Raw genomic sequence first — 25341 nt, forward strand, 5'->3', positions numbered from 1 at the left:
TAGTTAGTCTAGTTGCTTCCTGTTTGTTCCTGTTTTGCAATAAGTGCGCATACACATGGCTCACTTCTTGAGTTGCCAGTTCTCGAAGTTTTGACAAGTCTCAGGTTGCTGAGGAGGTCCTATTTTTGTTTTCAAGTCGCAGAGATAGAGCCAGAGTTTCAAGGGTTTTTAATGTTTTGATTTCCTCATTAAGGGTTAGGGTTTCTTGCAGCTCTCAGTTCTGTACCTTCCAGGTGCTCTTTTCTGACTCCATGGCCCAATGGATCATTCTCAGGCACTGGTCATGCATTAAGCAGGCTCATGCCCTCTGCGAGTCACGAGAAGTGTTACCTCTAGTTTTACCACCAAGGATTTAAATTTGAAAGCATGGCTTGTGCAACAGTTAGTCTCGAATTAGTATTTTAATGCTACGACCCGCGAGTTTCTGGCCGTCAGATCTAAGCGGTGCCGACGGTTGGCGCCATCGAGCTATAAAGGAAATGCACGATATTTATGATAGCATGATGATGCCCTGTCAACACGTTGCAAGGGTGGGTCCGGCATTTGGCGGGTTAGAAAAGTTCTTTGATGCCCTTGGCGCTATGTCACTATCGTATATTGGCCGAAAAATCTCCATAGCGACATAGCACCCGGTAGAAATATTCACGGCGATGAGTTTCAACGACCGGCAAAATCTGGTGTCGCAATGACAAATCAAAAGGAACTATGTGTGCGAGTTTGGAGTTTCTGTCGGCATGGCTAACACAGTCAGGGTTTACGATCTCCACCGTCAGATCAGCTTGGATCAATGATAAGCACCATCGCGCCATGGAGTAGTTGCGTGAAGTTAACATCGGTGACATAGTGCCTCTCTGACATGTGTCAGGTGGGGCCGTGTCACAAGGCGATGGTAGGTGTATCGACATGGAGGGTGGAAGCACGAGGTACGATGAGTCCTCACGATCGTCGAATTGGGTCGCATCAACGGATGGTGCCATCTCGCTATGGCGGAGATGCATGGATTTTATCATGGCGACATAGCGACCATTTGCCACGTGGATCGACAGGACCAAGTCTCACCAAGGATTGCTAGGTGTCATCCAGAGTGTAGTATAGTTGTGGATATGGTGCCGAGTGGGATGGGTCTGGTCGCAGATCGTAGAGTACGACAGGTCAGAAGCTTCACAGCGGCGGGCAAACAGGTTTCACGGCCTGGAGGTTTCAAAAAATGGCGAGGTGCCATGGCGCCAACGAAAAACCAATGCATTTTTCGATGGCGACATAGCGCCCAAATGGAAAGTTCACCGTGGTGAGGAAGGATCAGGCAGATGGGTCCCGTCAGTACTCTGCAGTGCAATTTCTCAGCCCACTATTAGGATAGCGAATCAGATGGGGACACGTGTAAATCTCAGGGCACAATGTCAATGGGTGTTATGGCGCTATGGGAATTTGGTTTCAATTTTTGCATAGCAACATGGTGCCTAGCTGACACGTGGTCGCTCTGCAGATCAGGTCTTGGGTTGCCAGCTGATGTTTTGTCGAACCATATAGGGAAGTGCCATGTGTGTATGAGTCAGTGCACAGCATACAGTAGGCCCAGTAGTCTCAAAAGGAATGGCAAGTCTTCACGATCGTCGGATCCGCAGGGATCTACGACTGGCACTGTCTCGCTATCGAGAACTACCTGAAAGTTAACATCGGCAACATAGCACTCGTGTGCCACGTGTCCTGGCGGGGCCACATTTTGTGTCATCGGTGCAGTTAGATTTAAGTAACCAACAGACCAACGAGGAGACGCCACGTATCAGCGGGCCTGACAAATCAATAGAGAAGGATTGGGTCGAAGGAGGTCAACTTTTGTGACCGTCGGATTGGAAATGGATCGGCGGCAGGCGCCATCTCGCCATGGCGAAGCTGTAGGGTTTTTAGCATAGCGACTGGCGCCCTTGCATCACGTGTCCTCATGGGTCCAGTTTTTGAAGCGCAGTAGGTAGGACGGTTGGCGATTGGCGGTCATTGCGATCGTTGCAGTCGATGTAGCAGTTAGCGCGCGGTTGCGGTTAGATGGTAAAGGTGGCGCAGTCAGGTTGAAACCCTTAGGCGCTATGGCGCTATCGAGATCTTCGAAGACTTTTTTGATAGCGACATAGCGCCCAGTCACACAGAAAGGGTGGTAAGCGCCCAGTCAAACGTAAAGAAACTGCCAGGGCGGTGAGATTGAAGGTGTGATTGGCCTGCATGGCCCAGTTGGCTCGTCGAGCCTGTTGACTGATCGATTCGATGGATGCACGAATCATGAATGATGAGAAATCTGGGTTTTGCCACAATCTGATGGTGTGATTAATTGCCACCAACTCGGAATGAATGCCAAGTGCAGGAAGACACTCCATCCATCCGGTCGATCCATCTACCATGTCAGGGAATGTTGTGGTGTTGTTCCTATCTTCTCCAGGCTCTTTCTCAGAGGAATATCAGATTTCTTGGTATGCAGGCCATGTTCAATCAAATCTTTGATTGGATTCTCAGGATGGAAAGTTAATGCCAGTAGGTGAGAAGTGAATGTAATGCAAAAATCTTCAGTTATGCCTAATCTATAAAGGCAAGTTGGTGATCTGTTCTTAGGTTTGACTCTTCCTGATTTTCTCTGCTACTGCTTGCAGACTTGCAGTGTAAAAATCCCTTTGTCTTTGAGCTAGATAAGCATTCCGTATCATCTCTTTCAGCCATCAACGTGTATGTGTATCATTTTGCCTCTCATTGATGTATTGTTGAGATCAGCGATCTACATATTGTATCTAGCTTTGGCCTATTGAATAATATACAAGTGAAATCTTCTATTCCTGGTGTTATTTAGTTGATCTCTTGATCTGTATGTGGTTGTTGATCAATATAAGTCTGAATGAATGTATGACTTTGGATGTTACCCTAGTTTTGTAGTGCATATATGGGTAGAAATGAGTCTGAACACTATGTTTTGGTGCATCACCGCCTTAGATTAGACTAGGTAGATTTTCTTTAGTGCTCTCTTTCTCCCTTTTCCTTCTGAGAATAGATAGGTGCGCCCTGACAGTAAGAGGAAGCTGGCCTTCTCCGGAGACTCAACCTCGCAGTTCAAGTCCCACAGCTTGGAGGTTGTTTCCATGTTTCACTAGGTTGTCCTCGTGCATAGGCCTTGGACAAGGGTGCAAACCTAAGTGACAACAAGGACTAATCCGAATAATCAAAGGTACATAAATTAGAATGTTGTTTATTACAAATGCAATATTTATGGACATATTGCTAAGAATTGTAGAGATAGAGGTAATGAAACAAGAATAAATGATTTAGTTAAGAAGAGCAATGCAAATAGTGATGATAGAAGAAAGAAAATTGATGTAAGTGAAGTTAAGGATGAAACGGAGATGACATGGGTAAAGAGAGAGTAGATAGACTCTACAGGATAGATCACACTAGTCCTTGATGTGAATTCTTCATCAACAACCTAATTATGTCAAAGACCTAAATGGGGAGAATATAGCATAAAATCTAAAGACCCTTAGAGATGGCATCATTTTTTGATGTGGCATTAAGTATAGTTGGAGATTGATCCTAGAATGCTACATCTTGTATTTTAGGAAGAGATATTGTTATATCGATGATTGCAAAGGATTTTTTAGTAAGCTAGTTTTTATCATTCTTTTGGAGGTTACAACATGAACGACATTTAATAACTGAATTGATCATATCAAAGGGTAAAAAGAGGATAAGAAGTCATATTTCTTTACAATAAAACTTGAGAGCTTTTAAGAGAGAGACTAAGAGGTGATTTCATGTTTGGTTTAAGCAATTTATCAAATTTACAAGAAAACCCTAGGAGAGTTGAAAAGGTAATCAATAGAGAAAATCACATCTATCTTCAATATAACTCTGGATACACCACAAATTACTAGTGATTTGGAGAAACCTAACTATGAATTCAAATTGCAGCAATTTAAAATCGATAGAAGATGACCCTGAAGACACATTTTTGCATGTTCAACATTTTATATGCATGTTGAGGACATTCATGCCTACATCCATTACAAATTGGAGAAATTGGTAGTTTGGATATTCACAAGAAATTTAAAGACTCTATGGAGTTCAAAGAACCAGAAGCAGAATTCATCATCATTTTATTTGGATTGGTGATCAGCCAATCAAGATGTCAAAGGAGATAATTCAAGAAGTCATTGGATTTAGTGCCACTAGTGAGCCCCTAATCTGAAACCTACCAAAAAAAAGATTACGAAATAGCTTACTAAGCCAAGATGGGCTGGAGAGTAATGAAAATCAATGATATCACTCAACTAGACGCCAAACTTTCCTCTATGATTCTCAGTTACAAGGTATACTGTAGTAGGATACTTAATTTTATTTCAGCAACTATTATTCACATAGCTTAGCAAATGTTGAAAGAAGACATATGTTCGATATTTGTGAGATTTTGAGAACTAAGTTGTTGGAAAGCTTAATAAGGTCAAGAAGAAAAGATCAAATACATTCAAGTATGGTTCTTTGATTGTGCACATATTTATCTACTTGATGAACTTCAATCCTGGTGTTACCTTAAAAAATGATGTATCAGCAGCATATGAGATATCACAATTTTATCGGTCTCAAGATAAGATCAAATTGATATTCTACTTTCAGGATAGTTTTAGATGCTCCAGAAGAGAATACAGAAGAGAAAGAATTCCTAGAGAGATTGTTGAGAGATATGAAAATTCTATTTTCTTCAAGGTGGAAACTAACTATTGTTGTACTAAAGTAGTTAAACAGAGAGAAATGGTGATACAACTGATGGGATATGAGATCATCCTTGGTATTGCAAATCAATATGTTGAGGAAATGTTAAAGAGCCCTATTGATCCGAATGCATAAAGGTTTGGAACATGTGAAGAGAAGTATGTAATGGTTATATGAGAGCTAACAAAGAAAGCAAGGAATAAGAAGATTAGAAAACTAGTTGACAATGTTGCAAAAAATGAGAAATCAGAAAAGAAGAGATGGAAAACATTTGGAAGGAAAGAGAGAAGGCAAAAGCAACACTTATTGATGTAAAACGTGAGCTATAAAACACTATTCCTCAAACCCTATTGACCTTGCACCAAACTCTCACCCACTGCAGTCATTGCACGCACCAAAACAAAATTAACACTGTTGTGACCTTTTTTATTATCACATCTTACGTTCTGAAGGTCAAAATTTCAACAACCAATTTAACCATGGTTGAAATTTTGACCATATCGGGCCCATTTTTTCAAAAAAAAAAGAATTTAACAACCCAAATAGGCCTTTGATCGAAAATTTTGGTCAAAAATGGGGGCCTAATGTACTAGTGATTTGCATGAATAATGCAGGTGCACATATGTTAAATTCACATTGGAATGGTTAGTGTTTTATTTGTGATCCTGATAGTAATTTTTAACAATGGAGTTCAAGAGATTCGACTACTCATTCTCTATTTAGTATGCACTATTCTAAAGAATTGGTCAAGTTATTTATCAAGGAAGCTTACGAAAGTCCATTTCTTGTTAAATGTTCAAAGAATGACTATTGAGTGACCTTAATAGTTAATTTGTTTCATGTTTGCTAACTACAAAAAGGATGATTATCAATACCAACACATGTTAGTAGAGGGTCCAGAAGAACAATATGATAAGAATATGTTTGAAATGAGTTAGATACGTATTTGAAACATTGATAAAAGTAGCTGACAACTATTTGGTATTATGCTAGTGTTTAGGAAATGTATAAAAACATATATTTACAAATTATGTTTTAGGATGGTATGTTCACTTGATTATGCAGTTGTAATTAATATGGATGATAGAAGGAAATCATAAATCAGAAAGTATAAAAAGAGCTCCTTGTCTTCCAACCATGCATACCTTATCTAACAAGCCCACGCCGAAGCCTCACTTGTTTTATGTTGAATAATGATCTTTGATGGCTCACAAATGCTTAACTAGGTCAATAAGATTCATGTGCCTTGAAAATGCAAAATTTCTCCTTTAAGAAAAATGAACCACTTTTCAATATCGCCTAGTAAACCCTATAATAATCAATTTTCAAACACACATTAAGTTATGCTCTGTGCAACTACTATTCTAGACTGCTACTTCCAATTTGGGAAAACAATTTTGTTTGTTTGCATATGATTGAAGAACTTATTGACTGGGTCAACTTTATGAATTATGTTTATACTCTTTGAACTTTCTTGAAGCAACTTATCCAGCTTTATATACAATAAAAGCATAAGCAGATGCAATACTCCTATATGCGGACAGGCGAGGGCCTCTATATAAGAAAAGAATGCCCAATGGCTTAATTCATTCTCACTGGGAAGAAAATGCACTCTAACTTCAGGACCAGTTATCCTAATCTTGTAGGTGTCATGTTGATGAGAATGAGAAACAAGTATTCGACGTAGGCTATGGTCAACCACCAAAATGCTATTCACTCTCACTAGTCAGTCATAGCTGCTATTGAAAGAATGGTTCCACATTGGGCCAAGTCGACATAGGGCACCTGCAAGAAAATTTATTCATGGGAAAACCCTATGAGAAATGCCAATCCAATATCTGCACTCACCAAAGTTTAGAAAATGCGAGCGAAAAAGACACACAATTTCATCCTACCTTCCCAACCATATCTTTGGCCCATCAAACTCTAACTTCCAGTAGTCAAATCCCCTAAAACTTATGCACCCCCTCATAAATAGCATGATTCAACACATGGAGACCTCATTAACACCACTACTAATATCATGGTGTGCTCATACCAAAAAAAATAGGCAAACCAGATGCAAAATGCCAATCCGACTACACTCACCCAAGTTCAAAAAATGTGGGCAAACATATTTGGCATGCACTCACCAAAGTTCAAAAAACGTAGGCAAATATTTGGTGTTTCTAGTCTTTGCATCAACTTTGTGAGTAATTTGATTTTGGTCAAAATTTCCACCAAAGTGGGGGCAAAAAAAAACTTGCGCCCAACGCAGGAATGAAAACAAAAAATAAAGAGGATTCATAGCGTTGGTTGAAAATTTTGGTAGAAAAATGGATGCAAATGTACTAGTGAGTATCTAGATTAAAGATAGTCTCTAGGGTAACCAAACCTTTGGGTAACTTATTTATTTTCATCTATATAACATGATCACCATACTACTCATTGAATCTATCTTGATTAGAAATTGAAAACACATCCTCTTGCAATAAGAAATTCAATATCTATTCATCTAAATCAAGAACCTACGAATTTATGTTATTATCTAGTATTGAAGGTTAACTACTACCTTCACATGATGTTTTTCATTCTCTTTTCTGATATTCTCAATAATATCAAACTGTGCACCTACTGCTGCAAGTCTATCAGCAAATTGACTTTTTGCTCTAGGTATGGAAATTATATTAAAAGCTTCAAACTCGTCAATAATATCCCATACCCTATTTTTATATAGCTTTAGGGTATCATTTTAAATAGAAATTAGAATTCTAACCTAGTTTACAATAAGCTCATTGTCACCAACAACCTATAAACATGTTATTTTCCTCTTTCTTGCCCATTCCAAACCTTGAATCACATCTTCATACTCAACAACATTGTTAGAACATGCAAATGAATACTCAAAAGCAACAAAATATTTATCATCATGAGGTGATACTATCATCACACCTCCACCAACACCATTTTTACTTTATGAACTATCAAAATATATCTTCCATACCTACTTTTGTTATTTGTTAATATGATTTGTGTCATTGACCAAATTTGGTAGTTCTGAATTTTGATCTAGTATCATATAATTACCAAAACCAACATCATGAATAACATTGTTTTGACTGTTAAAAGCATTTTCACCAGCTCATTAATCAAGTAAAATATCAAGAATACTATTGAGACATGTTTTAGAATCTATTACATTAGGTTCATCGCTATCAAATTTGCAATAATGGTAATAGGGACATAAGGTTCAATATGGTCCTTAGCTATCTTTTCAGAATTGATTGTAATTTTTGTACCATATCTTGACCTAAAGAGAATATGAAGCCAATTTGATGAAAAGTAACCACCAATATTTGTTGTGAAATACCTAGATAAACATAATGCAAAGTAATGTGAAAGATCTATGAAATAAACATCCTAAGGTATTGAGAAATTTGGACATGCATATAAGGTTAGACTAGCATCCTTAACGACACCTATTGTACTGACAGATGACCCGTCTAATTATACTACACCTTTCTTCAAAGGTTGATATTTCAACCCTAGCTGGTCTACTACCTTCTAAGATGTGACCAAGCATGTAGCTCTACTATCAATCATGCGATCGTGATCCAAATTATTACCTATAATCAATAATACATAAAAGAGAGGAGGTCTGATAGTTGCAATCACTGGTTTGTTGTTATTTTCATCATTATTTGTAAATACAACACTTGTTGTAATTTCAACAACACTATCTCTTTTTCACAATTTAGTTTGCAAATATCAATTTGACCAAGAATTGCTAAGGAATCCCACATTCTGATAGATACATTAGTTTCTTCATATTTTCAGCAACATTAAAAGGAATAGTTGTATGTACCTTAGGCTGTGATTTTGTAACAATAGGTTGTACTTGTTGTTGTTGCTCCATTCTAGTATTTGGAAGAGTTACTAGTGAAACTTGCTAGTTTGTTGGCTTAGATGATCTGGCAATAGTTGCATTACTTGGATTATTGCCATTGCTGCTATTTTGGTTGTCAAGAGCTCTCTTTTTTATTTATGGAATAAATAAAAAATTTAGGATCATCACCATTTAGACCATAGAACTCGTTCCATTGCCAATTTAAGAATAAAGCATATGTAGGAGGTATATCTTGTTGTCACACTATTTCGGTGTCATGTGCATGCTACATACTCATAGCATTTTGCAACATTAAAGCTTGATTAATCATGCCATTTGAACATGTACCTTATCTATGGGGCTAATTGCATGGAAAACACCACTCATATTCAGTAGCCATATTATTTTGCATGAGTACTATATCATATACTGGATTCACAACATTAAAGGGTGGTAGATTGTAAGTTCTATATGGTATTTGATTTTCATTTTTCCTATTTCCAGCATTATACCCTTGAATATTTTGCTTATTCTAAGATTGACCTCGGTTTTTCTATTGATAGCCTTGATTCTACTACTGATAACCTTGATTCTGTTATTGATAGCCTTGATTTGTAGCAAAATTATGTGCTTGAAAGTGCTACCTTGGCTAGAGCTACCACTTTCATAGGTCAATCAATTCGTTCCCAAATGTTTGCATTAAGCTTTTGATCTTTTGTTGACTTTTCTTAATCTCTTGTAGCTCCTAAGAAGGTCCTACAACCACTATTTCTTGGCTGGAAACAACTGGCAATGGATTGAATGATGACATTTGTAAAGGCATATTAGGCTATATATTTGGAGAAATAGGCATAGGAAGCCTAGGAACAATTTTACCTACCTAAATAAGATTGCTTTATGCCCTTACTAGTGTAAAAAATGGTTGTAGTGGTGTAGTACCTCCCATAAACTGAATCATAATAGAGATATCATTGTTCAAACTCTTTACATAATACAAAAATGTGTGGTCAACACTTGATCTAACAACAACAATTATCATATCCTATGTTCTTTAAAAATATGTGTCAAAATCAGTCTCCAGCTCTTGTGGAGCCCATTTTATAGTTGTCAACTGCTCTACCAATGACAAGTGATCAGATTTATCTTCATAAAATTGGGGGAATGCATCACCCACTACATCCCATGTGCTTATTGAAGCCGCTGATAAGCTTCTAAACCATTCCAATGCTTTTCCTTTGGATGAAGCTACCAATAATCTGACTGCTACAAATTCCTATGTTACATGATGAACATTGTAGAGAGTTGCTACATCTCTAACATGTTCAAAAGATGTGGTTTGGCCCTCTCTAGTGAAATATGGTACCCCTTTTAGGGCTACCAAAGGGATGTCATTATATTGTTAAAGATTTAAAGGACTACCTTAATTAAAGGGCACAAAAGAAAAAGCTCTTGGTAAATCCACAAATAGTGGTTGATAACTGATGTGTTGTTGGTGTATTGAAACTACAACTGGCTTTGGAAAAAAAATTGAGCTTGATGTTGTATTGGTGAAAGTAATGGAAAATTTTGATTCAAAAGGCTAGGTTTTATAAGTTGGACTTTTTGAATGCCTATTATTTCTTTTACCTACATGGCTTTTCCTTTGATAAACTCGAGTATTTGGCATTGATTGTTGATACCTATTTGCTAGTTTTTTCCTAGCAAGAGTTACCCCATGCCTTTTAGGTGTCTCAAGTTGCAGATATTCAAATGTATTTGCACTTCTAGTTTGTACTTTTTTCATTAATAGCACTGATCTGCACTTTTCTTGCCCATCTGCACTTTTCTTTCCCACAAAGTCTCCAAATATGTAGATTTTAAACTCTTTGTGTGAACAATAATTAAACCTTGTTGTTTGCATATCAAAGACAACTACAACTTCCTTAAAAAATAAGGCAAGTATCTCACCGGGTATGCCAAAAAAATTTATCTCCAAAATCTACACCATAATTGCTTTAAGTCCTGAAACCCTCAGTGATTTTGGATAAACATTGGATCAACCAGAGGTTATGGGTAACCTATGACCTGATTGAACCTCTAGATTCTAGGTTAGTTCCTATCTAATATCTCACCTATGTTAATGAAGACATAAAATTTATATGGAAAAGGGTAAAGAGGTAAACTTGAAAATCGAAACCAAAATGATGAAAACTAAGGTGACACACCGGAATTAATAATTCAAATCACTATTATACTCGTAACACAATGAATAATTTCAATAGATAATCATGAAAACATAGCTTGAAAGAACCATTAATTCATATCAATATTTTAAGAGAAGGTTAAAATATGAATATACAAAAGGAAATCAATCACAATCAAATATATCACTTAAGGAAAACACAACTCAAAACCTATGAAAAATAGATATTAGACATAGAAGATGTAGATGAGACATTACCCAACTAATCCTTTCTATTACTTGTTGCATTTAAAAATAATAATTATTAAATAGTTGATTTATATTTCATCAACTAAAATAATAATATTTTATCATAAATCAAAAAATGCAACAATAATATTTTATTTTAAATTAAAATAATAATATGGACTTTTTAACTTAAGTCTCATACTACAACTTTTAATTAAAAGATTTCCATTCCCTTGTATGAAGTTACAGACCCAAAATTTTATAAAATATAAGCAAGGAATGTTAAAAGGTAACAAAAGTCACATTTTTGGCATTCAAATGCTCATTATGAAGAATAGACAAAGTCATAGGGTTAAAAACCTTAGCCACAAATGGAGAAGAATAGAATTTTTTCTCTACTATTTGGATTTTTTGTGCTATTCTAGTTGTCATTCTCCTTCATGCCTAGTTTGATTGGTTACATTCTCTATTTCTTGGCTTTGGGTCTTGTCTATGTCATGAATTTTTTATCTTCATTTCATGACTCTTTTTCCTCTTTCATTGCTTTTCATGAGCCATGACTTCTAGGTCTTCACTCATGCTTATTGGTTACTGTTGTTGTGCATTCCATGAACGTATGTTTGGTAATAGCTTCTTGGTGTTTTCTGGAATATTTCTTCGTGGGTTATCTCAAGTATAATATTATGCCATTTCTAGAAGTTTCTTCCATGACATGACTACTTATCCATGTCATCATTCTTCATGGGTTTAGTGTGTGAGTGCTAGGTTATTTATTCTCTGCCATTATATGTCTTGGATTATGTAACTACTGGAGTTGACAATATTTTGTGGGTTATCAACAGTAGCCATCTATGATGCTATAAGTTACATCTCCATTGAAAAACTTGAGATTTTTTGCTATAAGTGATATGAAAGGACCCTTTTATTTATTTGATTTGAATTTTCTACTACTAAGATTTGATGTCCTCATGTTCCATGTTGTGAGTGCTCTGATTATTTGTGTTCTTTTCTATTACAGTTGCATTTTTGTACATGGTTGGGTTGTTTGCTTCCATTTTGTGATTTTTGTGACTCATTTCTCCTTGCTTATGGTTATCTTCAATTTGCATGCAATCTACAAACAATTTGATAATGTGATGCGAATTTGCTAGGACCTATTTATTTCCTTGTAGATGGACAATTCTTCATGGCTTAGTAGCTGAGTTGGCCTACACTTCTTTTGTTTTTTGTACTTAGCTATGAAAACTTTGGTAGCAATTTACCTTTGATGATTGATTTGGGAGCTTCAAAAATAAAATTGATTTTTGATGACTCTTTATTATTCCTACCATATGCCTTTGATCTTGCCTAGCTCACAATCTGATGATCTTTTACAACCTTTTCAAATTTGTCTTTCCAATGATTCAACCCAACATAACTGTCAAATTATCCCAGATACCAAATAAAGAAAAATAATACATAGCCTAATTGAATTTAAACATTCCCTATCACTTGATCCTTACCATGATTTCATGTGGTTTTTTACCACTTCTATCAAGTATTGATTGACTCCAACATTCACCTAGAAATCAGTGGTTCCATTTGCCTCTCTGTAGTAATAGAAAATTGAGAAAACTTCCAACTACTACAAGCACTCCTAAATCTTCTTTATCCAAGACTATAATTTTTTATTTGTTGTACACTTTAAAATCAAAGTATAACCAACCAATAATGAGTCTGGAATATTAACAATAGGTCTATATGATTTAATACATCCCTTTTTAATTTTCTTTACTATGGAATCTAAGATTCAAGCACCTTTTACATCCTCCTACACATGCTTAAATTCTTTGTTCATAACTATAGTTTTAGTTTTCATGTCTAACTCATCTTGTTAGCACCTTGTATTGTTCTCTTTGTGAAAAATGTTATTTTCAACCTTATTACTCCATCTGAAACAAAAGGTTTCAAGCCAATTTGACTTGTCCCTTTAATGTTTGACATTTTTAAAAAGTTTTGTAGTCACCACGATTAATTCATTCTGTTATGATCTATTGTACAAGAAACAAACATGTTAATACTAAAGTATTTATCATAATTGTCATCTTTCTCTATTGATGTGTGTCATTATTTTGTTGAGATGAGTAGCATACTAGGACTATGAATGTGAGGTTAAGTGAGGTACTAGCATTCTTTAGATCCATTAGATCTAACCTATCTTTCTTCATGAATGTAGGGATCAAATGCATGAAAAGGACATGGTTCGAGGTAGCGAATAGATGAACCTAAATGGATGCAACTTGAGTAGTCATTATAGGCAATGACTAGTGCCCATGACCTTTCCTCTCTTTATCTTCTTTCATGTTATTCATTTCAGTAGAGTGGGAATATATATCAATAGATGGAGACTACTCTTACAGTTAAATGTGCAAGAGAAATTTACTTTTTAGTAACTTTATTCCATGCTTCTAAACATCAATTGTACTATCATGGTGAATAATACAAAAAGATTGTATAATATTTCAATATGAACAACAAATGCTTCTTTTTTGCAATTCTGAGTATAACTTGAAAGTGATAACATGTTTTCTTTACTCCATTTGAACATGTGTGAAAATTGAGTAATAGGCCTAAAATATTAGAACCTTCCTACTAAACAAATTTTATATGAGGAATTGATGCTTTTAGCCAAAGAGTTTGGGAGGAATATTTTAGGTCCCTCCAAACCCATAACCATCTTTGGGATCTTTCCCTTTCTATTACTACCCCCCGCTCCACTACAATCTCATTCCATCATTTACCAATAATCTAGAGAATCACCTTCAATGAAGAAGACCCTAGAAAAGAAAAATCATCACTCATACAACCTAACACAGGGCCAGGGCCAAGAGAGATGTGAATTTAGTTGGTAGAAACCAAGGGTTCCACCCGTGTTGCCCTATTCTTAAGTACCAAGAATAAATCAGGGGATTTTTGGTCAAAGCCACCCATAGTCGTCACCATTAAAGCACTTGAAACTGACACAAGCGTGCAAGAAGGCATAAGTTGCAAAGAAAACTTTCTCTATCTCTCATATATAATTTGTTGCAAGCCAAAAAGTAATTACTTTCAATGAAAAAATAATTAAAATCAATAATAAAGTTTTAAAAAAAAAAAAAAAAAACTCTTTGATAATTTATTTTTAACAATTTATTTGTAAAATTAGTAATAACAAATATAGCTATTTCAATTATAATTTAATATTTTTATTACTTATATCTGATATTAGTATTTGATTTATTTCATAGAATAATTAAATAAATATTTTAAAATATAAATATAGTACATAATTATTTCATATAACCAGTTATTAGTTATATAATACTTTAATTTTATATCATATATCTTTGTTCTTCTATATTTTGTAAGAGAAAACTAATGGAAAAAGAAAAGTGTTATATAAAAGTAGTGGAACTAAAAAGCATTTTACATAAGGCTTTAAAGTTTTATGCTCTCTACTATTTCATGTAGAATATTATTATTTTATAAGGAAGGTTTTTCTTCCATGTGTTGTAATCATGTTTATATATATATATATATATATATATATATATATATATATATATATATATATATATATATATATATATATATATATATATATATATATATATATATATATATATATATATATATATATATATATATATATATATATATATATATATATATTTATTTATTTATTTTTTTTAAAAACATGATTACGGCATATGGAAAAAAAACCTTCCTTATAAAATAATAATATTCTACATGAAATTAAGTACACAACACTTCCTTGAGTGTCAAATATTTTTTCTAGAGAATTGTACTATTTGAAACATATTTATGTATCAAGTATTTATATGGTACTTCAGAACAATTACAATTAACAATAAAATAAAGTAGAGTGTAGCAATTTGTTTGATTGTACATTTCAACCTAACAAGAAATTGAACAAAATTTTTAAAATTCTTTCACCACTATTCAAAAAGAAGAAAATGCACTAGATTATAAGCCAATGACTATTGAGCAACATATATGTGCCCCTCCCCATGTTTTTACTCTTATGTGCTTTAAACTCCCTCTATAAGAAGGTACATTTTGTGGCATTGTAGATAGTGTTGTTAGATAGTTTACTATTTTTATATATTTTTAAAATTAAAAATAGCTATTTATCTAAACTTTTATTGGCTAACACTGAAATAGTCAAAGAGAAAATTGTACTTTTCAAATAAAAGTTACAAATAAAATTTAAAAATCTGACAACATTAGTAAGCTTTTTCTATTTAATTTCACATTAATGGCAACTTTATCTAGATCATTCTCTAATTTCCTTAATCATTCTTTTTGGCCATTGTTATATGCACCACCTTTTTGATCTCTCTATTCAAGCCTTACCTGTAACATTATGGAAATCGAATGTACAATGTATTTTTTAAATAAAAATATGCTCTCTCTCTCTCTCTCTCTCTCTCTCTCTCTCTCTCTCTCTCTCTCTCTCTCTCTCTCTCTCTCTCTCTCTCACACACACACACACACACACACACACACACATAGAGTTTATTTCTATTTTATGAGTTATAGAAAATCTTTAACCTTATGAATTGTTTTAAAGATCTATATCTATGTTTTTACAGATTGGCTAAAGTAGTTTTTTCAAGTGGCTACTCTAGTTTTATAGTTTCTTATTTTCTCTTTTTTTTGGAGGACAAAAGAAGCTTTTTACACAAAGATCAATGACTAAAAATTTAGAGGGATGTGTAAAAAGATAGAAAGATAGTGAGATGTTTTGAGAAGATGCATGGCCTTAGCCCCTATTAAACGGAAAAAAATATTTTTCCACTTTCCATATCCATGTATTTTCTTTCTCCAAGTTGGAGTTTGGTTTAAAATATTATAGATTGAGAGGCAATAATTTTCTATTCCCTCTAGCTTTTCACTACTCTAGGATGCCCATAAAGGCTTGTGTCAGACCCTTATTCAAATAGCCAACTTATGGTAGTGAAATCTTCAGCGCACACACCATTACGCCTCACATAAACTTTTATTTTTTAAGTGTAGGGTTTCTACAATAGTTTTTCTTTGTGGCTAATGATTTCAGTACAATAGTTTTCCAATATTTTTCTAGTGGGTGGGTTCTATAGTGTATCTCCTACTAATTTCTAAATATAAAAAAAAAAAATTAAAATAGAGTTTTTTACCATTTTCCCCTAAAAAAAAGGATTTTATTGGACTTTGTAATTCTTCAAAAGCTTCACTTCCCCTCTTAGAAAGAAATTGATTTTTTGTGCAATATTTTTTGGGCAAAAATGAGACAGAGAGTAGCAAAGTTAGGGTTTTCATATGTGAAAAAGATTCATTGTCAAACTTTAAGACTAATAAGGCACGTTATCTAGATATTATATTTGATCTTTTGAAAATTTCAAGAATATTTAATTCTCCTTTATTTCTATCTTTTTATTTAATCTTACCAATTCTTGTAAAGTAGAAGTTAACTGAAAAATTCTCTGGAGTAGAAACCCTACAATTTAGTAGGCTTGGGAATATTTATGGGGTTCAAGCATGGAATCTTTGAAAGATGATTCTAACTTCTTAGAGACATAAAAAAAAACAAAAGAGCCTATTTTGTAGTAATTTCTTGCATTGAATGTGGTGGAGCACATTAAAATAGTTTTTGCGAGCTAGATTTTTTAATTTGAGTCTTAGGTTTTCTTTTTTTTTAAATCGGTCAACAACCGAAGCCTAGATTAATTATTGTTAGTTTTTGTAATTAATTATTTTTATGTGTTAAGCGAATTCAGACACAAGACCTCCCACATGAGAGGCTCACAAGTTATCGTTGTGTTGTAGGCTCTTGCCTTCAATGAAAGGGGCACAGAAGAGGCTCGCAGCCATCACCTTTCCTACTCTTAGGTTGTTTTAATTTTGTACAACCACTTTAAATAATTTTTCTTGGTTTCTAAAAAAAAAGGATGAAATAAGAATTTCCAGATGAGATGCAAAATAGAAACTTAAGATACATGCATCATAATATATTGTTAGGTTTTCCTCTCTATACACACATACTATGTTGTTTGTAAAAGAGAACATTTACCAATACATCAAATGCCAAGTAGTCTATGGAAGACAACTTTTCATGCTTATACAATTAAAACTTTATTAATATAAATGAGCATACAAATTTATTCAGTTAAATAAAATCATTTTAAATAATAAATATTTTAGTTTTGATTTAAAATTAAATTTGAATACATCATGAAAACATTCTCCTATCCCTTCATATATTTCCCTCATAATTTTTATTGTCTTACTTTGCCATATTTCACTTTTCTAATCATTTTGTTTAGATCAGGTTGGTTTCAAATGCAAAATTATCTTACTTGGAATTTCTGAAGGAGTCATCTAGCTATGGGTTTCTTATGCTTAATCAGCTTTGAAGTGCCAACTCATCATGAATCCGGTCTTTGGTCTTAAATGTTCTTTTTCTGAGGGAAGCATTAATTTGTAAAGTGTTTGGTCACGTCTTATCAATGTAATGTTAGTTGTTAGTTGTTTTGTACTGATTTTTTAATATGATTTGAACAGGGTTGTCCTGAGTTTTTCAAATTTAATTCTTCTTTAGAGTAATATATTTTTATTCTTCTCTCTTATCCCTTCAACTTTTATAAACCATCATAAACTTTGACTCATAGGCTCTCTTGTCACAACTCTAGATTTCCTTTTCAACAAACATACAAAACATTTTATTCATTGAATCTTGTGTTCAAGTATTTTTTTGGGCACCGAAGATTCAACTGATAGACTTAAGAATATGTTAAAACACTGAGGGGCCTATGCATTAATGTCTTTTTGTTAAGTCACCCACACTTACACACAGTCATATGTCTGTACTATTTACACAAAAATCATTTTTCTTTCATACTTCCTAAGAGAAGTAAAGCTAAGAGAACTATGCATGCTATCATTTTCTGTATATTAAACAAACAAATAAAATGAACTCTTGTATAATGAATTCAGAAATAAGACCAAAATATTGCTAGTAATATGTCTATTTTTTGTGTAGGCCAAAATATTTGACTTAAAGTCTTGTTATCACAAGTTAATGGATAGATCACATAAGCAAGGTGAGGAGTTCATACTATCTTTAAGCTCCGGTAAAAAAAAATTGTGTAGTAGTCAAATTGTATGTATGATAGAGAAATGAAATTTTTTATGTATGGAAATAGTTATTATGTCATTGAAGAAAGTTCTTTAGTCAATGCTAAAGTCATTTATGTGACATCAACAACACTATTTGGGCCACATGATCATCCTTCAAGAAAAAAAAAATGCTTCAAAAATTATTTTATTTCACAAGCCACCTAAATATTTATTCTAATTATTTTTATTCAATTTTTTTTGAATTTATTTGCCTTTTGCCAATCACTAAAAAATCTATTGGTGCTATTGCTTTACACTTAGCTATGACCCTCTTCACAATAATGATCAATTCCCTATTCTTCCTTCAAAAGAATGATTGATTTTGGTTACATCATACCTAAAAAATTAAGATGTTGATTTTGATTGCATCATACCTTTAAAAGATTTAAGATGTTAATTTGAGTTGACAAAGACAAAGAATGAACATAAATAGAGAGAATGGACAAAATTATTATAAAAATATACCCTAAAAAATTTATTGTGATAATTAAAATCACATGGTGATGCACTTCAACATAGAAAATTTCAATATGTGTATTCACCTGCATTATGATAGAGTGAGAGCTTATCAACATCCATAATGGAATGGTGAATGCTCAATATATTGGGTGAAGAATTTAGGCATGTTTATAAAATATAGAAATGTTTAACATGGTTAATGCAATAAACAAAATTGTTAACTATAAAACAACCTTAAACAATGTAATTTATCTCATTTTCATGCTCACATCCCCACCCACTTACCCCTCCCCCTTTTATAATGATCCTAAAAGCATCAAAATCACCTTTGTATATGGACCCCCTTTTAAGGCTTGCATTAAAAACTTTATTGATGAAATAATTGAATATATGTTTTAAGAAAATCTTATAATTGAAAAAGTAATTATAAAATAAGCAACACTCTATCATTGTCTCTTGACCAATGGAATGGTGTATCTTTGGTCTGCCTTCTTAAGATATTATTCTATGACTCTTGAATAAAAAATTCTTTAATTATCAACAACAATCTCTAAGAGAGATGACTATCTAATAACTACAAAAGGGTATAATTATTGATCATATATACTTTGAATAATTTACTAGACATAAATCCATATCGAGTTTAACAATGACCTCAAACTTGTCTCCAAAATAAAAATTTGTGATACATGCATTATTTATCAAAAAATTGTTAGCTCATAAACTAAATCTAAACAAAAGCATGAAACTTAACCCATAAACACTTATCATGTAGTTGAAACCATCTCATATCAAGAACACAACTTGAGATAATGAAAATTCCTCCTCTCCCATGTTACCAACATCCTAAGTGACCTTGTTACGCCTGATCTATTTCTAGCTATAGAAAGCATACTACTCTGTGTAAAAAGAATAATACTTGCTAAACAAGCTATAAAACTAGGGGGTAAATGGACAAAGATGGGGGATGAGAAAGGGGACTCAAGTTGCCACTTTCATTTTTTTAGGAAACTCTAAGCTTTGTCAAGAAAATTAACATAGTTACACTAAAAAAATGAAGATGTGAGAAGATCAAGAGATGTATTACTTTGAATCTAGTTTATTTAAATTACTTACTTTCTTTGAAAATGATGGATACCAAGGGCTTGAAATAAAGGGATCATACAATGTATCCATGTTTAAAAATAAAGATAATATAGTGTCTATTGTGCTCTCCCTAAAATATCAACCTTTTCTGAATTCTTTCAATATGTCTGTTGAGAAGTTGGCTAACAACAATTAGCTTATCTTTCATTTTTAGTTATTTTTTATGAATGTGTGATTTGTTACAAAATTTGAAAGTGGACACATCTTGGAAATGTTAGAACATAGAATTTATCCCTAGAAATTGATGATAATTAATTAAAATACAAAATTATTTGTTGAGGTGTGTAGAATGGAGTCTAATTTCTTTGAATATAATTTATTTCAAAATTTGATCAATGAGGAAAAATATATGCTAAACTAGTTTGTTTTTTTTTTTAATAAAGATCAAAAACACATGAGAAAAAAGATGGAAAGTTTAGCATAATGAAATTTTAAAATAAAATATATTTTTGGATAGCTAACAAAAGGCTTAACAACATTATGGTGTCTAATTTTTTCTATGTTCAACTATGTACAAACTTGACATGGAGAACAAAACAAAAATGTGAGAATGTTTTGTATATGGAATTTGATGCATGTGTCTTGGGCATGCTATAGTCATGCAAGCCTTTGAATTGAATTCCCAAGAAAAATTCAAGCCTAAGGTTTGGTGTTTTCCAAGTTAGTTAATATGCTACACACCATATTTATGGTTTGTGTCATATATAACATGTATTGTAGGGTAAAAGCACAATGGATTATTACGCTTTGGATTAAATTCACAGTTTGGGTTAATTCAGTTTGCTCAGTCGAGTTAGACTTGGTCGAGTCACACCTGGCCGAGTCCACTTGGCACCAACGTGGCAAGGGAATCTTGTCTAAGTCCTCCCTAACCGAGTTAAGGTAGGTGTTTTCAAAAAAAAAACGAAAACTTTTTCTTTAATTTTAGTTTTGTTTGAATTCAGTAATATAATTGTTAAAAATTAGTTCTTCAATTTCTACTTAATTAAATGTATTATATTGTAATTATATTAGTTAGAAAATAGTTAGAATGTTAATTTTAATTTTGTATTAGTTAAGAAAATATGAAATTTTAAACATTAGTTGTATTAATGTGTGGAAAACTTGAAATTTTGAGCACCTTTATATTAAAAACTATCATCGTTGTACAAAACCCAGCCTACAAATGCACGACGAAAACTTTCCTCTAACTATAAAAACACAAATATAAATAAAACATTGCAAAGAATCCTACTGCTGAATTGACAAATTTAAATCTCAACAATATAATTAAATTTATTTCTCTGCCAATCAACAATATAATTAAATTGATTTCTCTTCCAAATAGAAAATACAAACTCTACATTTTGGCCTATTCATGACCTCTCTAATTCCCATACAATCTCTCTATCAAGTCTGAACCTCTCTTTTATCAATGGTCACTCTTTGGCCATTTTCTTCTACAAGACCAAAGTGCAAGTCTGACAGTGTGGTGTCTGCTCACCATCAAATCATTTCTGCATGTGATTCATGAGTTATCCATCTTTCACTCTAGAAATTTCTAGAAATTTCTGAAAATTGTGATATTGCTATCCTGATAGCATCTATCACAATTTGACTTGCTGTAGAAATTATCTCCTAATTATCAATTTCTGAAAAGCTTTCGTCACATTTATAAAGACCCACAGCCCTACTTTACTTTAGACATTTTCCTTCATTCCCTAACACATTGCTTTTATTTCTATTTTTAGTTCCAGAGATTTAAAAACCATTACAACAGGCACGATTAAATCATTTAAAACTAAACTACAAGAACATATATATATTCAGTAAAAGTAAACTAATTGCGTCTCGTTTCGGTTTCCTACTTATTGAAGACTTTTTATACATATCGATCATTGGCAGAATTTGAAATTTCCTGATCACTATAAATATAAATCATTTTATTTTTCAATTTGGTGTTTAACTATTTTGCCCGGCGCAAAAGATTTGACTTAAGACTTAGAATATATTAAAAATCTTCAGTGGCCAACGTATTAATGTATTTTGGTCAAAGTCATGCGCACTCATTCAGTCACATATCTACATGTCTGTACTATTTACATTTGAAAACTTATTTCCTTCAATATACCCGCTATCGTTTTCCACCAAAAACTTAATAAAAAATGGCTACTTCTTTGGGAATAAATTCAGAAATGTATCAATCGAAATCAATAGCAGACAAAATTGAAAATTGATGATACGATGGGATCATTACTATTGAGGTGTGGACCCGCATTGAATAATAATAATGATTTCATATTAGAAGAGAGAGACTGAGATGGTTAATCAGCTTAACGATTATAAGAAATGCATATATATTAAAGTCGCGCGTATGACTGAGTCAAATTGCGTGTGGCATCTGCGCACTGTCAAATCATTTAATTTGTTTGTTTAATTGTCCAGAGTTGATTTTTTGAATGGACAATAATGGGGCGCCGTATCCCAGTGGAGAAAATTATCGGGAAAACTTTCTGAGCTAATTAACTTAGCTTAATCCCGGTTTGATCTTGTGGGAGTTGCTAATTAACGAGATGCATCGCCTGTTTTCTATTTATGCTCGAAAATTACACCTGTTATGGTCACAGAAATGGCGATCAAGTATTTGGTCCTAGCAATTATAGTGTTCACTCCACTGAAAAATTGCCCTTCATTAGCACAGAATGGCGGGGACTCGATTCTACTGGGTGATTCTCTCGATAGAAATCGGAACATAACATCAAGGAATGGCACTTTTGTATTGGGATTTTTCAATGCTAATGGAACGAATAATTGGTATGTTGGCATCTGGTACGCTAAAATTTCTCCGAGAGTCATAGTCTGGGTAGCGAACAGAGACAATCCTATCAAAGGAATCCCCGGCGTTCTGAACTTTTCGAGCGACGGGCATCTCAGATTGTCTGATACAAGTGGCCAGTCAGTTTGGTCGCCTGGTGTGGAAGGATCCAAGGCAACTTTAAAAGAATCCGGTAATTTCGTTATACTGGGTAACGAATCTGGGACTTTCTGGGAGAGTTTTGTCCATCCGGGAAATACATGGCTGCCCGGCACCAAGTTCTGGAAAGGGATGACGCTAACTTCGTGGAAGAGTTCGGGGGATCCTGCAAGCGGGCTCTTCTCTATTGGAACCGACATGACTCCAGGAAAGACGCAGTTGGTGATGAACTACAACGGCACTGTTCGATATTGGTCCAGTGGAGAATGGCTCGGGAGCTATTTTACTGGCGTTCCGGAGGGCAACTATTCGCCCTACAAGTACGAGTTTACCTGTGTGAAGGTTTCATCTTCAAATTTCTACTTTTACATGACCGCATCCCCGTGGGGGCAATACCTGACAGCGCGGATCTTGCTAAGCGAGAACGGTGAATTGAAAGTGTTGTTCTTGAAGGATGATGGAACATGGACTGAGCCATGGTCGACGCACGGAGGTCAGTGCAGTCATTATGATATCTGCGGGGCGAATGGGCTGTGTACCAGTGCGAATGATGCGTGCAGTTGTATTGAGGGTTTCACGGCCAAGAATGATTCTCAGAGTTGGTGGTCAACTGGGTGTGCCCGGCGAACACCCCTGCAGTGCTCTGCCACAGCGGGAACTACTACCGATGGATTCTGGGAAGCGGAGAATCAATACTTGCCTGAAACAGGAACCGCCGTCGTTTACAGTAAGGAGCGAACGCAGGAGGGCTGCCGGAGTGCGTGTCTGAAGAATTGCTCCTGCACAGCCTTCGCTTTCGGTGAATCTGGTCTACCAGGCTGTAGACTCTGGTTTGGGGATTTGTTAGGAATGAATGTTTCATCTGAGGGCGAATCCGTGTTTGTTAGGCTGGCTGCTTCTGAGTTACCGCAGTCGACATCAAAGGGAAGCAAGAAATCTCCTCTGCTTGCTATTTTACTTCCTTCTCTCGCAGCCCTTTTAGGGCTCCTCTTGGCCGCATTTATTCTGTGGAAACGTCGAAGACTGCAGAAGAAAAGGATGGAAGGGGGCATGCCGATCATGCTCAAAGCGTTCACTCACAGAGAGCTGCGGATTGCAACTGAGAATTTCAAGCATAAGCTGGGAAACGGAGCGTTCGGTTCGGTGTTCAAGGGAACTCTGCCAGACGGCACGCTTGTGGCGGTCAAGAGATTGGAGGGTTCGGCAGGAGCAGAAAAGCAATTCAGGGCGGAGATAAACACCATCGGGAATATACAGCATGTTAATTTGGTAAGGCTCTATGGATTCTGCGTAGAAGGCGATCACAGGCTACTGGTCTATGCTTACATGCCCAATGGTTCTTTAAACTCTTTCCTCTTCTTAGAAGAATATGAACTAGAGAAATTGTTGGATTGGAAGACCCGATTCCAGATCGCACTGGGCACTGCACGAGGATTAGTTTATCTCCACGAGGAATGTAGGGATCATATCATTCACTGTGATATTAAGCCTGAAAACGTCCTTCTGGACAGTGAGTTCAACCCGAAGATTGCTGATTTTGGGCTGGCAAAGCTGGTGGGAAGAGATTTCAGTCATGTATTGACGACCGCAAGAGGAACTCGAGGGTATTTGGCCCCCGAGTGGATCGCGGGCCTTCCTATCACTCCGAAGGTGGATGTATACAGTTTTGGCATGATGTTGATGGAAATTATATCCGGTCGAAGAAATCTGGATTTAACAGTAGAGGAGAGAAGCAGGCTGTACTTTCCTACATGGGCTTCAGCACAAATTCAGGAAGGAAACATAATAGGCGTGGTGGATAAAAGGATAGCAAGTTCGGCGAATGTTGAAGAGGTGAGAAGAGCGACTATGGTTGGGGGACTGTGTATTCAAGACAATGAAGAAAGGAGGCCGAGCATGGGAGATGTGGTGAAGATATTGGAAGGGAGGATGGAGGCTCCCGTGCCGCAAATTCCGAGGTCCCTGCAGGTGCTGTTAGATCAGGTTGAACCGGACAGCACCGATGGCTACGCCGAACAAGCTTCCATGTTGGGTGGAGTTAAGTAGCTGCAACTATATTAATGGTGAAGTATTATACTAAAGCATTAATGAACGAATTCTGTGCTTTTGAATATTGATTTAATATAGAGGAGTGAAAATGTAACTAGAATCATTCCAACTGTTAGCGTTAGATGAAAAATATAGAACTGGAGGAATATTACAAGAGCGAATGTCGTGTCATAGAATCAATCGACCTCGATTGTCTCTCTATATATAAATAACTAGTTATATGTTCGTTTTTTATGTAGGACAAAAAGATTTGACCTGCACTCTCAAAAGCAAAATGATGCATCGAAAAACGAAAGTATATCTTGAAGTCAAAAGAAAAAATGTTACCTACTGTCAAATTGTGCGTATGATGGAGGGGCGGAAATTTGTAAATTTTGTAGAGATGGAAGTCCGTATAATCCTACTGTAGATTTATTTTTCCAAAGTAGTTCCCAAACTAATTTCCATGTGATCTACAATACTACTTCGTGATTGTTCATTCAAGATCCAAAGTAATGTTTTGAATTTTATTTTATTTCA

The 25341-nt window shown here is 34.7% G+C and overlaps 1 pseudogene; it reads left to right on the top strand.

Annotated features, from left to right (window-relative positions):
* Positions 1-22352: 22352 nt before the first annotated feature.
* On the top strand, positions 22353-25341 carry LOC149536656 (G-type lectin S-receptor-like serine/threonine-protein kinase At2g19130 pseudogene; annotated as a pseudogene).

The sequence above is a fragment of the Cupressus sempervirens genome, chromosome 10 (genome assembly GCF_028749045.1).
Source record: "Cupressus sempervirens isolate cs-2001-9-10 chromosome 10, ASM2874904v1, whole genome shotgun sequence".
NCBI classification, from domain to species: Eukaryota; Viridiplantae; Streptophyta; class Pinopsida; order Cupressales; family Cupressaceae; genus Cupressus; species Cupressus sempervirens.